At 45.6% G+C, this 13,944-nt stretch overlaps 1 protein-coding gene across 4 annotated transcripts in view; it reads right to left on the bottom strand.

The window, feature by feature from the left end:
- Positions 1–11,590: 11,590 nt before the first annotated feature.
- Wdr27 (WD repeat domain 27) overlaps positions 11,591–13,944 on the bottom strand; it is an 84,577-nt gene continuing 82,223 nt past the window's right edge. For all 4 annotated transcript variants that reach the window (XM_055616153.1, XM_055616154.1, XM_055616155.1 and 1 more), the window contains one exon: positions 11,591–12,073. The gene's annotated coding sequence lies outside the window, so the exon portion shown is untranslated. The remainder of the gene's footprint in view (positions 12,074–13,944) is intronic.

A 13,944-nucleotide genomic window follows, 5' to 3' on the forward strand; every position in this document is an offset into this window, starting at 1 on the left:
AACTTCAGAGGTCAGGCTGCAGACATATCAGTGTCCCCTCTGTGATTTATTCATCATTGTGGGTACAGTTTACTGTGTAGCAATTTTGCCTGAAACTTTAGTTATTGAAAAACTAGTCACAATTTACTGGCTCGTCCATGCTGAGCAGAAACACCCAGGAGTGCTTGTTGCTAGCAATGTGCTTGGATGGAGAGAAGAACAAAGGGAGAGCAGCTGTCTGTCTGTCAAGGAACTGTGTGCTAGAGTGATGTAATTTCTAGCTCCTTCCTCCTGTGTATCCCTCCCTCCTCCTCCTCCTCCTCCTCTGCAGTATCTATGGTACTGAATGGTACAAGGCCAACTCACTAGTTGCAATAGACTTCCTATCACCCTCTCCAGTTCTGTGTTTTATTGAGGACTTTGGCTTTTGATGATCTGTGATTTCGAATACCAGCTTATTTAAATGTAATATATTTAAAGGACTAATCATGGCATATCCCGGTTTGTGAACCACTTTCCTACCATATTCTATTTTTAAAAGAAACGCCTTGCCTTCCTGGCGGGCATCCTCACCTCAGCAAGTGACTTTTTCTGGCTTTAGGAAAGTAGGAAAGTCCGGACTACTAGCCACCTTCTACCCCAGCTGCTTTGCTTAGGAAGGTAACGTAAACAAACCCCAAAGATTTAAGAGCTGATTTGAATGACTGAGGCCAGATTTCGGAGCACTTGGGTGGGACTCAGTGTTCGCCAATGGCATGGGAGGAAGGCCAGATCTACATTTAAGTAAATGAAGTCTTCTTGCCAGTTATTTTAAAAACTATATATTAGTTAGAACCCTAGGGTCTATATATGCATTCCCTCTTTAAGAGCACAGTATGTCCATATAAAGTAGGTGAGGGTTTTGTTTGTTTGTTTTGTTTTGTTTTTCTTTCCTTTAGTCTTAACTTACAAATTGTTTCTGGAGCGTAAAGAAAATGTGGGATCAAGAGTCCTGACTTATCCCTTACTACAGGGGGCCTTTGAGCTCCTTCTGTCCCAACAGGAAGTACTGGCTAAGCTTTGTTCACTTCAAGAACCACAACCTGGTCTCTGAGTCTCTTACTGAGACTGCCTCCTCCCTACACTCACCAATACCAAGAGGGTATCTCAGAGCTGCATGTGGGAGCTGGGGGAGCAACAGGCCAAGGGGGAATAACCTGTGAAAGAAGCACAGATGTGTCCTCTGCTGTGCACAGGCTGGGCCCGGACAAATGGTGGCTAACATGGACAGCACGGTGAGCAGTGTCTGCAGTGTCTTTGTGACACACTCATTTGAGGAGAGGAAGAACCTCCTTCCTTACCTGTCCACCAGAGGCAGTTATTTCTGGAACCTGTGCCCTTGTGGTTATGGACAAATTCCACCCTTCTCTCACATCTGGCACACACACTTTCACAACAAGTCTGGAGTGAACGTTCCTGTGTGGAACACCCCTTGACCCAGACCTGGCCCTTAATGGATAAATGCCTAGAAAAGCAACACTTTAAAGTATGCACAGGACTATGAGATATTTACAAACACCACACAAAAGGAACACGTAGAATTAACCAGCCTCATGCCCTTTGAATTTATGATCTCATTTAGTATTTAAATGTCTGGCAGACACATGGACACGTGGGACCCACATTCTTTCAGCCACATGTGCTTTGAGTCACTGGGAAGACACAGGTCCCAAGGATGGTGATCATGCCAGGGCACCCTGACCTCCATGTTAGCAGTGGCAGTGTGCAGGGTGCAGGTCATGGCTCCCTGACCCTCTATCCTTGATGACAGGGGGAATCATCTTATTCCTGTGTTGCTTGCCCCCTCCCGCAGCTGGCTGATGCTGTTCCCTAGGCTTGGCAAGCTGTGATGGTCATGATATGGCCATCCTACTTCCTACCCCGTGTGGATATGGGAGAGCAGGGCAACACCAGGAATTCTCATAGCCACATATTCTCTTTTCTACATGACTTCCTAACACAGGCTCACCAAGTTCTTGAGTTTCTTGTCATGTGTGCTCTCCTGTATGTGTGTGAGGACGGACACTGACGGCAGGGTCAGGAGGAGGCAAGGCATCAGTGAAGCCAAGCAGCAGGAGGCTGAGCAAAGTGGGGACTCCATAGGCTGTGAGAACGTCTGTGGACTAAATCTGAAACCACCACTCTGTGAGTCTCATTTCTACGCAGCACTGGCCTTCATACCCTGCCCCTTCAGTTGAGAGTTCTTTCTCCAGATTCAGCTGGCTGAGCCTGTGAAGCACCTATGCTTGCTGGTGGTGATCAGAACACAGTCTGTCACCTACTGGTGGCAATGCAATACTGTCAGAGCAGTGAGAGAAAGCCAAGGGAGCACCCAGGGTTCTCCATGGCGCCTACATACTGAAGCTTTAGTAAATTTGCCTTGGGGTTCTTTTTTAAAAAATTCCAGGCATAACCCCAGTTCTCTCTCTCTCTCTCTCTCTCTCTCTCTCTCTCACACACACACACACACACACACACACACACACAGTTAGACACGGAAACATCACTGTCAAGAGTCTGGAGACAGGAAGAGCAGGTGGACCTCTGAGTGCCACTGTGGTTAGAAACTAATTATTTTGTTGATGCCAACTCTAATAAACTCCCACAGCTTGCAGCCCTAAATCACTAACATATTATTTTACCATCATCTGTAAAACATACAGAACAGCTGGGAAAGTAAACAATTACAAGGCATGCTTCTTGATATTATACACCAGATTATGATGGATCAAAACACTACTTTGTCATATCAAGAACTCTGTTTGGACTGGAGCAGGTGCTGCCTGAAGAAGGAATGTCACCTCCTCATACATAAAATGTCCTGTGAACAGTTTCTGAGGGGGAGACCAAATGTCATCTATCAGGAAACAACAAATGAAACCTCACTTCAAGGGAAATGCTATCGTCAGCCAGGTCTTTACCAGGAGCGTGGACATGCCTCAAAAGCAGTGCTGTGTCCTATGCCTATGAGAACATGATGATCGGAGACACAGACATGTCCAATGTCAAGCATGACTGAATATAATGCAGAAAGGCTTGCCATCTGGAAAAAAAGTCCCATCTAAGCTGATAATGTTAAATCCAAGACCCAAAGACAATCTAACAAATCTAACAATCTAACAATCTAACCCCAACACCAAGCATAAGAAGCCTTGTCTAAGAGATTCAAAACACTGCAGGATGTTACTATTGCCCTTGACTGTGCCAGGGGTAGAGGATAAGTCTGTACTATTGAAGACAGCATACATTTCAGACAAATGACTAGAAGTCCTTGATCTAGAACTGATATGAATGCCTCCTCCTTGAGGACTAGCTTCTGTAGTACCAGAAAACACTATGCAAACTTCCAAAGAAGAGAAGCAACTATCTGTCCTACCCAGCTATAATGGTTATGAACCACAACAATGATCATCATGGCACAATAGCCCAAAGACTGCAGTGGTGTCATGCTTACATTGGCAGTAACCAATAAAAGACCCGTTCAACAAGAGAGAAATTATGCCTAGTACCAGAAACCTAGCCAACTACTTGGAGATATTGAATTCATGGATTTTGGAGAATCTATGACTGTAATTTAACTAAACTAGCATAATCCTTCACTATAGTCTAAATATTATTCCTCATACTCACAGGTAAGTGTAGTCCCCCAGGTAACTTTTCTTAGCAATGAAGACTATATAGATAACCATAACCAATCAAAATGGAGAGTTGTTAAGCCTAGTCTCAACAGATACATCTATAAAACATCTCCCACACCTAAGGCTCAGGGATCATTGCAGAAGGATGGTGGTAGTGGTGGTGGAAAAACAGACAGAGCATTGGGGAGTTTTCTGTAGGGTTGTGTCTCCCAGTAATATCAGAAATACACCTATAAAATCTCACCAACATGGCTGCCTAAACATTAGCTAAACAAAGACAATAATGGCCATGCTAATGTAGACAGATAAAGGCTATGAGGCCTTTATCCAAAATAACTATAGGAAACTTAAGAAATGCTGAGTGTGGGAGAAATAGTCTCTCCAGGGAAGAAAGCATCAACTGGTTATCCAATACTATATGGTCAGTCCTGAAAACATATATACAAACATTATACAGACCAAGTAGGTTGTACCTATGTAATTAAGAATGTTTGTTTGTGTGTGTGTGTGTGTGTGTGTTCTACTAAAACAACAGAAAGAGCCCATGAATTGTAAGGAAAGGAATAGTACATGGGAGAGTTTGAAGGGAGGAAAGGGAGTGGGAAAATGATGTAATTGTGTTACAATCTCAAAAAAAAAAAAAAAAATTCAAGGCGTTGGAGAGATGACTCAGAGGTTAAGAGTACTGGCTGTTCTTCCAAAGGTCCTGAGTTCAATACCCAGCAACCACATGGTGGCTCATAACCATCTATAATGAGATCTGGTGCCCTCTTCTGGCATACAGGCAGAACACTGTATAAATCTTTTAAAAAATTTAAAAATCAAAGGAAAACATTTTAATTAAAAATGGCCCTTTTTTTCAAGTTTTTATTCCTGAAACCATGTGAACTAGTCAGCTTCACTGCTCACTTTATCTTAAAATAAAAATCCCTTAGGGCAAGAAAGACGAAGTAATGCATCTCTCATAATTAATATTTTTCTGGCAAAACGCATAGGAGAAGATAAGTGTTGACCTTAGTTCTCATTTTCTGTGAGCTTCCCAGACCACCATCTTCACACAAATAGGAGCCTGCCAGTGTCTCACGGCCCAAACAATGTGCACAGCTGTGACTATGGAAACATGGCTCCCCCATTCTCCTGAGACTCAGCACTGCAGTGTGATTGGTGCAGAACTGTCCCCATGCCCTCCAGTCCATCCATAGAGTCACACTGAGAAGCCCACACTGCCACTTTTTGTTACAAGAATAAGGCCATTACTCTGGTGACTGGACCTCCTCTAGCAGGTGGGAGCAACACACCCTCCCTCAAGGGCTATCCAACAGTAACCCTCTGGAATAAACGTGGATTTTGTTGATCTTCCCTACACAGCTGATGCCAGACAACACCCCAGAGCCAGGCTGTGTGCAGCTGTAGGTCAGTGATGAGGACTGACTGCCTGGACCAGCGGAGCACTGATAGGACTCCAGCAAAGATCCGAATGGCAGATTCAGTCTGAGAAATGATAGGCTGACACCATCAAGGGAGGAGCCCAGAGTCAGGGCATTTTGGAACCCCACTGAATACTCATGTTCAAAATCGTGCTGTAAGTGCATACCACAAAACGCACAGTGGGTTCTTTGGGAGTGCCCATCTTCCTGCCCTGCACTCGTAAGGACCATCCTGCCCCTCCACCACACACAGGCACACATGTACACACACACTCAGACACACACACACACGCACTGATTCTGGTGTTTTTCTGCAGAGATGACGCAATAGGGCAGATGTGTCCCAGGCTTTCCCTCTTGCATTTACTTGTCATTTTCCAGCTGTATTACACATGAATGCCACATGAATGGGCATATCCCTGCTGCAGGGATATGTCTGCTGCAGGCTGGATAACTACAGTTCGGAGCCGCCTTCCCTACATCCTCTTTTCCTCTTGGGTTTCTCCTTACGCCAGTGAGCTTTCCATCCCTGCAACAAAACACCTGGGGAAGGCAACTTAAGAGGAAAGGTTAATCTGGCTCACGCTTTCAGAGGTGTCAATACGTGGACCGTTGACTCCACTGTTTAAGGGCCTGAGGTAAGGCAGACACTATGGTGGGAAGTGTGTGGTGGCGCACAGGTTTTTCATAATGTCCAGAAAAGAAAGAAGAGACACAGGAGGAGGAGAGGGTGAGGAAAGGGGAAAGGAAGAAAGGGATGGCAGGGGGTCAGGAGAGAGATCATGCCCTCATGTCAAACTATCACTTTAACATTCACATCCCTAATGACCTACTTCTTTCCAACACCTCATGAAGCCAGAATTAATCCATTAATCCTCATCAGGTCAGAGCTCTCCTAAGCCAATCATTTTCTCAAAGGTCCCACCCCTGAGCACTGCTGCCCTTGAGTGCAAGCCTTCAACCCAAGAACATATGGCAGACACTTAGAATCCAAACCAGAACACCCCTCCCTCCTCCATCCTGTCTTGCTCTGCCAACCTCTTTCCTTCACTAGCAAGTTACCTCTTGCCATGTCTGCATGTATGAGAGCTGTATGTGCCCAGTGTTCTCCTCTGTTCCATGTGGTCCTTACGTGTGCCACACAGTTCCTTTGGCCAAGACCATCCGTTTCCTTGGACAGGCTCGATCCTCTGCAGCATGCCACTCGGTGTCTTTCTGACACGGGTGCTCTGATGCCAGCCTCTGTGCCCACTGTCAGCATTGTCTGTAACAGCTCTTGGTGCTCACCACGTGCAATGACCTTTAGGGGCTCATTCAGAAGCCATCTTGCTTAATTCAGGTGCCTAGATCCCACTTCATACTCCTCACGTTGGTGTCTGGGGACCTCTTCAGTGACTCTGGTTCAGTGCTGCTCTCTCAGGGAACAAGGTATCTTCATTACAGCCATGCTTAAAGATCCCTTTTAAAGACAGCTGAGGATGGGGCTGGGGTTTGGCCATCTGGAACATCTCTGAGGCTAGTCCTCCCTAAGTATCACCAAGGCACCTCTGCTGCGCTGGCCACAGCGATATACATTGCCTCTATCACAGGCCAGCATACAGATTCATGCAAAAGAGTCTCTCAGCTTAACTGATCATTGTGAGTGAGCTGGTGTATTATTCCTTCCCATGCTATGCACTTTCAGAATATAAGTTATGACAGCAATGCTTCCTCCTGGTATTTAAGAGTGTAACTGTGCTACTGAGCCTCTGCTCCTCAGACTTCAGGAGAGCTGGGTGCTCTCCCCTCCATCAAGCAGGTGAACACACTGCATCAGTGTCCACAGCCACTGAATCAGAATACAGCCAAACATCCTGAAGACATACGCTAGGAGGATAGCTCATTGAGCCTCAGGGATCCCCAGCAGTAATGGCCCAGAGGGCAGGTAGCCTCAGGGTCTTCTAGCCCGGTAATGCCACAGGTGGGGTTACACATGCCTCTGAGGCCCAACTTCATTACCAGTAAGGAATGATAGCAGTGTGGAATGAGTGGAGATTCTCGCCATGGCCACACCCAGACAGGCGCATGGCACTACACAGACAGTGCTCAACCGCCGACCCTGGCTCCTGCTGGACTTGCAGCTGCAATGAGTGATGCCCACAATGAGGCAGGTGTGTTTGTTAAATTCTAAATGGACAACAGACCTTATAGGCTGCCAGCCTCTGTGTCTACTGACTACCTTCCTGCTGCCACCTCAGCCTCATGCTCAGCTCATGATGACGTGTGGTGGTCTGAATGAGAATGGCCCCCAGAGGCTCATATATTTAAATGTTCAGTCGCCAGGGAGTGGCCACATTTCAAAAGATTAGAAGGTCAGGAGGTCTGCCCTGGTTGGAGGAGGTGTGTCAGTGGGAGTGAGCGTTGAGGGATCAAAAGCTCACACCAGGCCTGGACTCTCTCCCTCTGCTTGCATATCAGGAAGTAACACACTTACCTTCTGCTCTGGCACCTGCCTGTGTGCCGCCGCACGGACACCATGATGTTCATGGACTAAACCTCTGAAACTGTAAGCAAGCCCCAGTTAAACACTTTCTTTTATAAGAATTGGCTTAGAGCTGGGCAGTAGTGCACACACCTTTAATCTCAGCACTCAGGAGACAGAGGCAGGTAGATTTCTGTGAGTTCAAGGCCAGCCTGGTCTACAGAGTAAGCTCCAGGGCAGCCAAGGCTACACAGAGAAATTCTGTCTCGAGGCGGGAAAAAAAAAAAAAAGAGTTGGCTTGGTCATGGTGTTTCTTCACAGCAACAGAACAGTGACTAAGACAAATTCCCTTAAGAACACAGCAGTTCTAGCTTCCAGAGCATGTCTCTTTGTGTGAGCGGGAGTGTTGACAAGGGCACTGGTGTTGCAGACTCCTGTATCCCAGACCTCAGAGCACCCAAGCTATGAACTGCAGACGCAGTGCCCAGGCTGCAGACCCACCCATCTCCAAACAGTACTCCCCTTCCCCACCCCCAAGCCTGACTTGTGTTGTAGGATTGTCTTATTCAAAAGTAAATGCTGACAGAGGCATGCCCACACACCCACCCAGTCCTGTATGAGGGGAAACTACCAAGCTTGCCACAAAAGGGTGTGACCTGGTTGCAGAAGTGACGGCATGAAGATGACTGCTGTAGATATATTCCTAAGTCTTCTACCTTGGTTGCTTGCGTCTTTCTTGAAAAAGAAAGGTCTCATCTGGGCTTCAGCCTGTCTCTCCTGCAGAGTCCATCAATGCCTGGGAAGCTTCCCTAGGCCTTCTCTGCTAAGCAGTGATCCTTAACCTGAGGCCTTGGCCGCAACTTCTGAATGGTAATTCTGGTCCAGCACTAGCAACCAGACCATAAGCAAAAGCTTCAGTTTCTCTAACTGTGAAATATGATTAATAATTGCTAAGTTAGGGTTTGGTGAGAACTGAATGGGTAGTAAGCAGACAACAACAGGCTACAGACAGTGCCCACCAACTCAAGGAAAATATAAATCCTGGACACCGTTATCACAAAAGGAAAACCAAAAACAAGAGCAGTCATTGCTACGGAATTCTCACAGTGGCCTAGTCTGGACTCCAGGGTAGGAGATAATTGTGAAATGTGTGGAGGGGCTATGGGTCAGTGGCAGCACCTGCTCACCTCTGGGTGTCCCCTGACTGCAGGGCTCAGGCAGCTTCAGCTGCAGGTGGTCCCACAGACTCAGGCAGCTGAGTACCATGGCTAGAGCCTGTGGGTAGAAGCAGGGAAGTGCTCAGTAGGTGGGCAGTAACCCAGCCTCACAGTGAGATGTGATCCCTGGGGAACTGGCTCTGTTAGAAGATGAAATAGATGAGGCTCTGGCCTCTCCCTGTGTATGAAGGGGCACTGTGGGGAAAATGGTATGAGCTCCAGCTGGCATACTCCAGCCCAGCAGGGAGCTGGGGACACAGGGAGTCATGACCTTGGGCACCCTTCCCAGGTTCACAGGCTTGTGGGAAGCTGAGAAAATCCTGTCACAAACTGAGAGGGAGCTGCTGGGTACTGTGTAAAAGGCACTTCTGCCTGGACAGACAGTATGGCAATCTTGCAGGAAGGGGTGTGTGTGTGTGTGTGTGTGTGTTTCATTCTGGGAAGTGGAAGAACATGAGCCACCAAGCTACAGAAGGGCCTGCTTGTTCAGGGAGCAGAAAGGAGTACTGTCACTTAAGACCATGGTCAGGGAGTAGGGAGAGCCCTGGGGCTCAGGATTGAGAGCGAGGGTAGGAAGAATCTTAGGGCTCTGGACCAGGCCTCCTGGGGAGAGTGGTGTTTTCATGTGGGTTAGATCAAACTGGTCCCTGTGGTGTGGCACAGCCTGAGTGCAGACAGACACTTCTGTGTAGCATGAGAGAGTTGGGACTGTCTATATGTGCAAGGAGGAAGCTTGTTTATATTCCATCATTGTGGAAGAAAGTAAATCACTGGGAAGATCTCAAGATGTCAAGGAAGGGTCTTTTTAGGTTTTGAAAAAAGGCTCTATCCTGTTGCCGCAGACTAAATAATTCAACAGTATGCTTCATACATAATTGGCTGCCAAAATTTCGCAACTCCGGATTTTTAGTGGACCTGCTATTGACCTGCACTGGCTAAGAAGCTGTCTGTGTGAGCCACTACTGCAGACTGCAAAGGAGTTGCTAGATTGTCCTCTGATGGCCTGGTACCCTGTCCTACCATGAAAGAACACTGCAGAAATTATCTCCTTACAAGAGATCGGGTGTGCAGGCTGATAAAGTCAACTTCTTTCTGGTCATGGACATGGACTGTTAACAATTCTATAATGGTGCAAAAGAATTTTTATTACAATAGAATTTTAAAAAACCCTATTTCAAAACAACAAAGAAACTTCCAGAAGAACTCTCAGACAGTGTTTTACTCCTGTCTTCATCAGGACTCAGCATAATTCTACACGTAAAGGAAAACAAATAAACTTCTAGAGTTGGAATTTTGCTTAAAACTTACACGTTTGTCATGTTTGAATTGCGTGCAAATTGGTTCTTGTCATAGTTTGCTTCTCTGTTGCTGTGATAAAATACTGACCAAAAGGATGTTGGGGAGGAAAGGGATTATTCGGTTTCTACGTTTTGACACAGTCCATCATTTGGGGAAGTCAGAGGAGGAGCTCAAGCAGAAACAGAGTCAGGAGCCATGGAGGAAGTCTGGTAACTGGCTCTCTCCTTAAGGCTTGCTCCGCTTTCTTCCCTAGGAAAGCCATGCCTACATGCCCAGGGTATATAGCACTGGCCAATGGTAGGCTGGGTCCTCCCATATAAATCATAAGTCAAGAAGATGACAGTCTGATAGAGGCATCAGGCTAAGGTCTCTTCTTCTCAGATTATGACCAGGTTGGTGTCAAGTTCACAAACACAGTCCTTAAATATGTCAGTGAAATATGCTGCTTCTTTCTGGAGTGTGTTCACTGTTCACTCTGCAGGGTTAGAGGTATCCCCTGCAACAGACGGAACACTCTTCAGGAGGTGTCACAAAAGTCCAGCACTGGGATTCTGACGGGCAGCAAGGAAAAAGGGGGTGAGCATGGATTTTCACTTCATTGGTGCAGTGTCCTTGAGGGCATCCCTGGGTGCCTGTTACAAACAGTACCTATGATTTTACTGCAGCCACTGGGAAGTGAGCAGTGTAAGCCTGGGCCAACCCTCACTAGCATTTCAGCCAGACTCAGCTTACAAAGGAGAAAGCAGAACAGCCAGGGCCTGACAGGACTGCCCTAATTAGTCCATGGCAGAGTTTACCTAAGGTAGGTGGGGGAATGGGTCCCTCCTTTAGTGCCTACAGCAAGAGAAAGGATCAGGAAAGCTCTAGATCCCTTCCTCCAAACATACGTCTATTTTCTTGTGATTTCACAACCCACACCAAATATCACCACTAGTTTCAGATGGCAGCTGTGAAAACATGGCTGCATATTTCTGGTCATATTAGTTGACTAGTTTGCCTATAACTTGTATTGTTTCAAAGGCTTCACCTTGTAAGAGAGTTGGCATCATGGCAGTTGGTGCTTACTGTTTGGTACTGGAAACTGTCAGTTTGTAGAACCATGGATATAAAACACATAGCTTGTACAGACAAGATATTTAGGAAGCAGCTTGTGCACAGTTTATTGCACTCTGAAGTTCACTCATGTCTTCTATAAAAGCCACATATTTTTATATATCCTGTTTCCAATCATACTTGTTGCCCAACACAAAGGATAATACATTCAAAGGTTCTGGACACACTCCAGGGAATTTCTGAGAAAGCTCACATTTGAATTTGTTGAGACAAAAAAATAAATACATAAAGTCTGTAAAAAGTAGTGTTTTTTGTTGTTGTTGTTGTTGTTTGTTTTTTTAAATGCAACCCAGTGAGTGGACATTCAGAAAATGTGGGAACAATGGTTTCTCAGTCACACAGCCTCAGCAGCAAACTGGTTCAGCCTGGGCTCTAAAAGCCTGACCGTCTTAGTTAAGGTTACTACTGTTTTGATGAAACACCATGACCAAAAGGACTTTTGGGAAGAAAGGATTTATTTTGCTCACAATTCATCATCAAAAGCAGTGAGGGCAGGAATTCATGCAGGGCAGGAACCTGGAGGCAAGAACTGATGTAGAGGTCATGGCAGCTGCTGCTTATTGGCTTGGTCATCAGGACCACCAGCCCAGAGGTGGTGCCACCTGCAATGGGCTGGGCCCTCCCCCATCAATCACTAATTAAGAAAATGGGGAACGAAGAAGGGGAGAGGGAGGAAGGGACCAGGAGGAGAGGATAAAGGGGAAGCTGCAATTAGGATGAAAAGTGAATAACTTAATCATTAAAAACAATAGAAATAAAAAAGAAGATGCTTGTCAGGCGTGGTGGTGCACACCTGTGATTCCCAGCACTCAGGGAGGCAGGGGCAAGCAGATCGATGTGAGTTGGTGGCCAGCCTGGTCTACAAAGTGAGTCCAGGACAGTCAAGGCTTCCCAGAGTTTCTGCCACAAAAAAACAAAACAAAACAAAAACAAACAAGAAAGAAAAAAGGAAGAAAAAGAAATTTGTAGCAGGCTAGGCATGGTGCTGCATGCAAAAAAAAAAAAAAAAAAAAAAAGCCTTACACCTGGATTTTGTAGGGGCACTTTCCTAATTGTTTCTTTTTTTTTATTTTTTATTTTTTAATTTTATTTTATTTTATTAATTACACTTTATTCACTTTGTATTCCCCCATAAGCCCCTCCATCCTCCCCTCCCGGTCCCGCCCTCCCTCCCCTTCTTCACACATGCCCCTCCCCAAGTCCACTCATCAGGGAGGTACTCCTCTCCTTCCTTCTGATTTTAGTCTAACCTAATTGTTTCTTAATAGAAATAAAAAGGACACTTGCTGGGATCTAATGAAAGCTTTTTTTTTTTTTTTTTTTTGTGGTTTCCTCCTTTAGGATAACTCTAGTTTGTGTCAAGCTGAAAAAAACCTAGCCAGCACACTGACCCTAGTAACCAAAGAGCCAAGTCCTATCTCCCAAGGTTCCATATCCTCCCAAATAGTACTTCTACCTGGGGACAAGTATTTAAAACACTATCGACACTCAGATTCAAACCATGAGATTACCTCCACGAAACTATACTGGTGTTTAAAGAAAGAAGGCTGAGAAATGGGTGGCACCACCTAACTCAAGGCTGAAATGGTGCTTGAGTGTTTGGGGTAGGCACTAAATCAATACTTTAAATTTGCATCAATACATTTGATTTTCTCTTAACACCGCTCGTCCAGAACTTACACTAATCAGCATCTCTTCTTTTGTACTAATAGAGAAAATAAGAGCAGTGCTCCTTGACACCAGTCTGAAGTTGTGGGCCCTCTGAAAAATCAAGCTCTCACTGGCTCGGGGTGGGCCGAATCTTGGGCACACTACTCTACAAGGGAAGTGGAGTCTCTGTTGCTGCTGTGCTGAAGTTCCTCTTGTAAACATGCCGGAGATAACTTGAGGCCTCACACCCTGAGGGACTATGAGCTTCAGCAGCCCCTGAAAAATGCCACCTGTTCATCTGAGAAGGATTTCTACCAAAAAGAAAAACTCCTATATCATATGGAGCTTCCTCAGCCTCCCTGGTGCTCAGAGCACAGAGCATCAAAAAGCCAATGCCACAGCAGTGTCAGGAATAAGGAGGGAAGTTACACACAAGAAACAGACCAAAGTAAGCTGATTCTGATTATAATATGGATAAACTATGGTTGGTAATAAAAAGGGAATAAAAATGAAAGAGAAAAGAATAAAAGTTATGAAGACAGCATTTTAGGGTCACTCTTTTTTTTTTTTTTTTTTTAAGAACAGTCAAATGAGGCACTTCTGCGGGTCAAAATGTGGTCAGGCAAAAAGCTTAATTTCCAAATAGTTCAGTTTCATCATAATGCTGGGAATGAGGTTCTAGAGGGCCTGTCTCTTGTTGTCTGTGTGCCCCTGCGACCCACAAGTGCCTATACCTGTATGTATGTGCTCCTCCAGCCACCTGTCACATGCATCAGAAAATGGCCACACTACGAAGGAAAGGCCAGCTCCTCCCAGAACAGGCTTGGAATGCACTTCATAGTCTTTTAAAACTTAGTGAAAAGAATGAGGCCCACATCTGCAAAGAAAGCCTTTCAAGGGAAAGGGAAAAATGAACCAAAATTGCTTATTCCAGAAGGTCTGGGCCAAATCCCTCTGTGGCCAGGCTTGGGACCATGACTACATTCTTGCTTTGATGTCTTCAAACACATGGATGTGCCAATGTTGAGCAAACCCATGACATATTCCCCAGAATATGAATCATTTTATCTTTCAAATACCAAAAAGGAATCACAAGAACCATCTCATCAGAGACTGAGAAG

This window comes from Psammomys obesus, unplaced genomic scaffold, assembly GCF_907164565.1.
Source record: "Psammomys obesus unplaced genomic scaffold, mPsaObe1.curated_primary_1811, whole genome shotgun sequence".
NCBI lineage: Eukaryota > Metazoa > Chordata > Mammalia > Rodentia > Muridae > Psammomys > Psammomys obesus.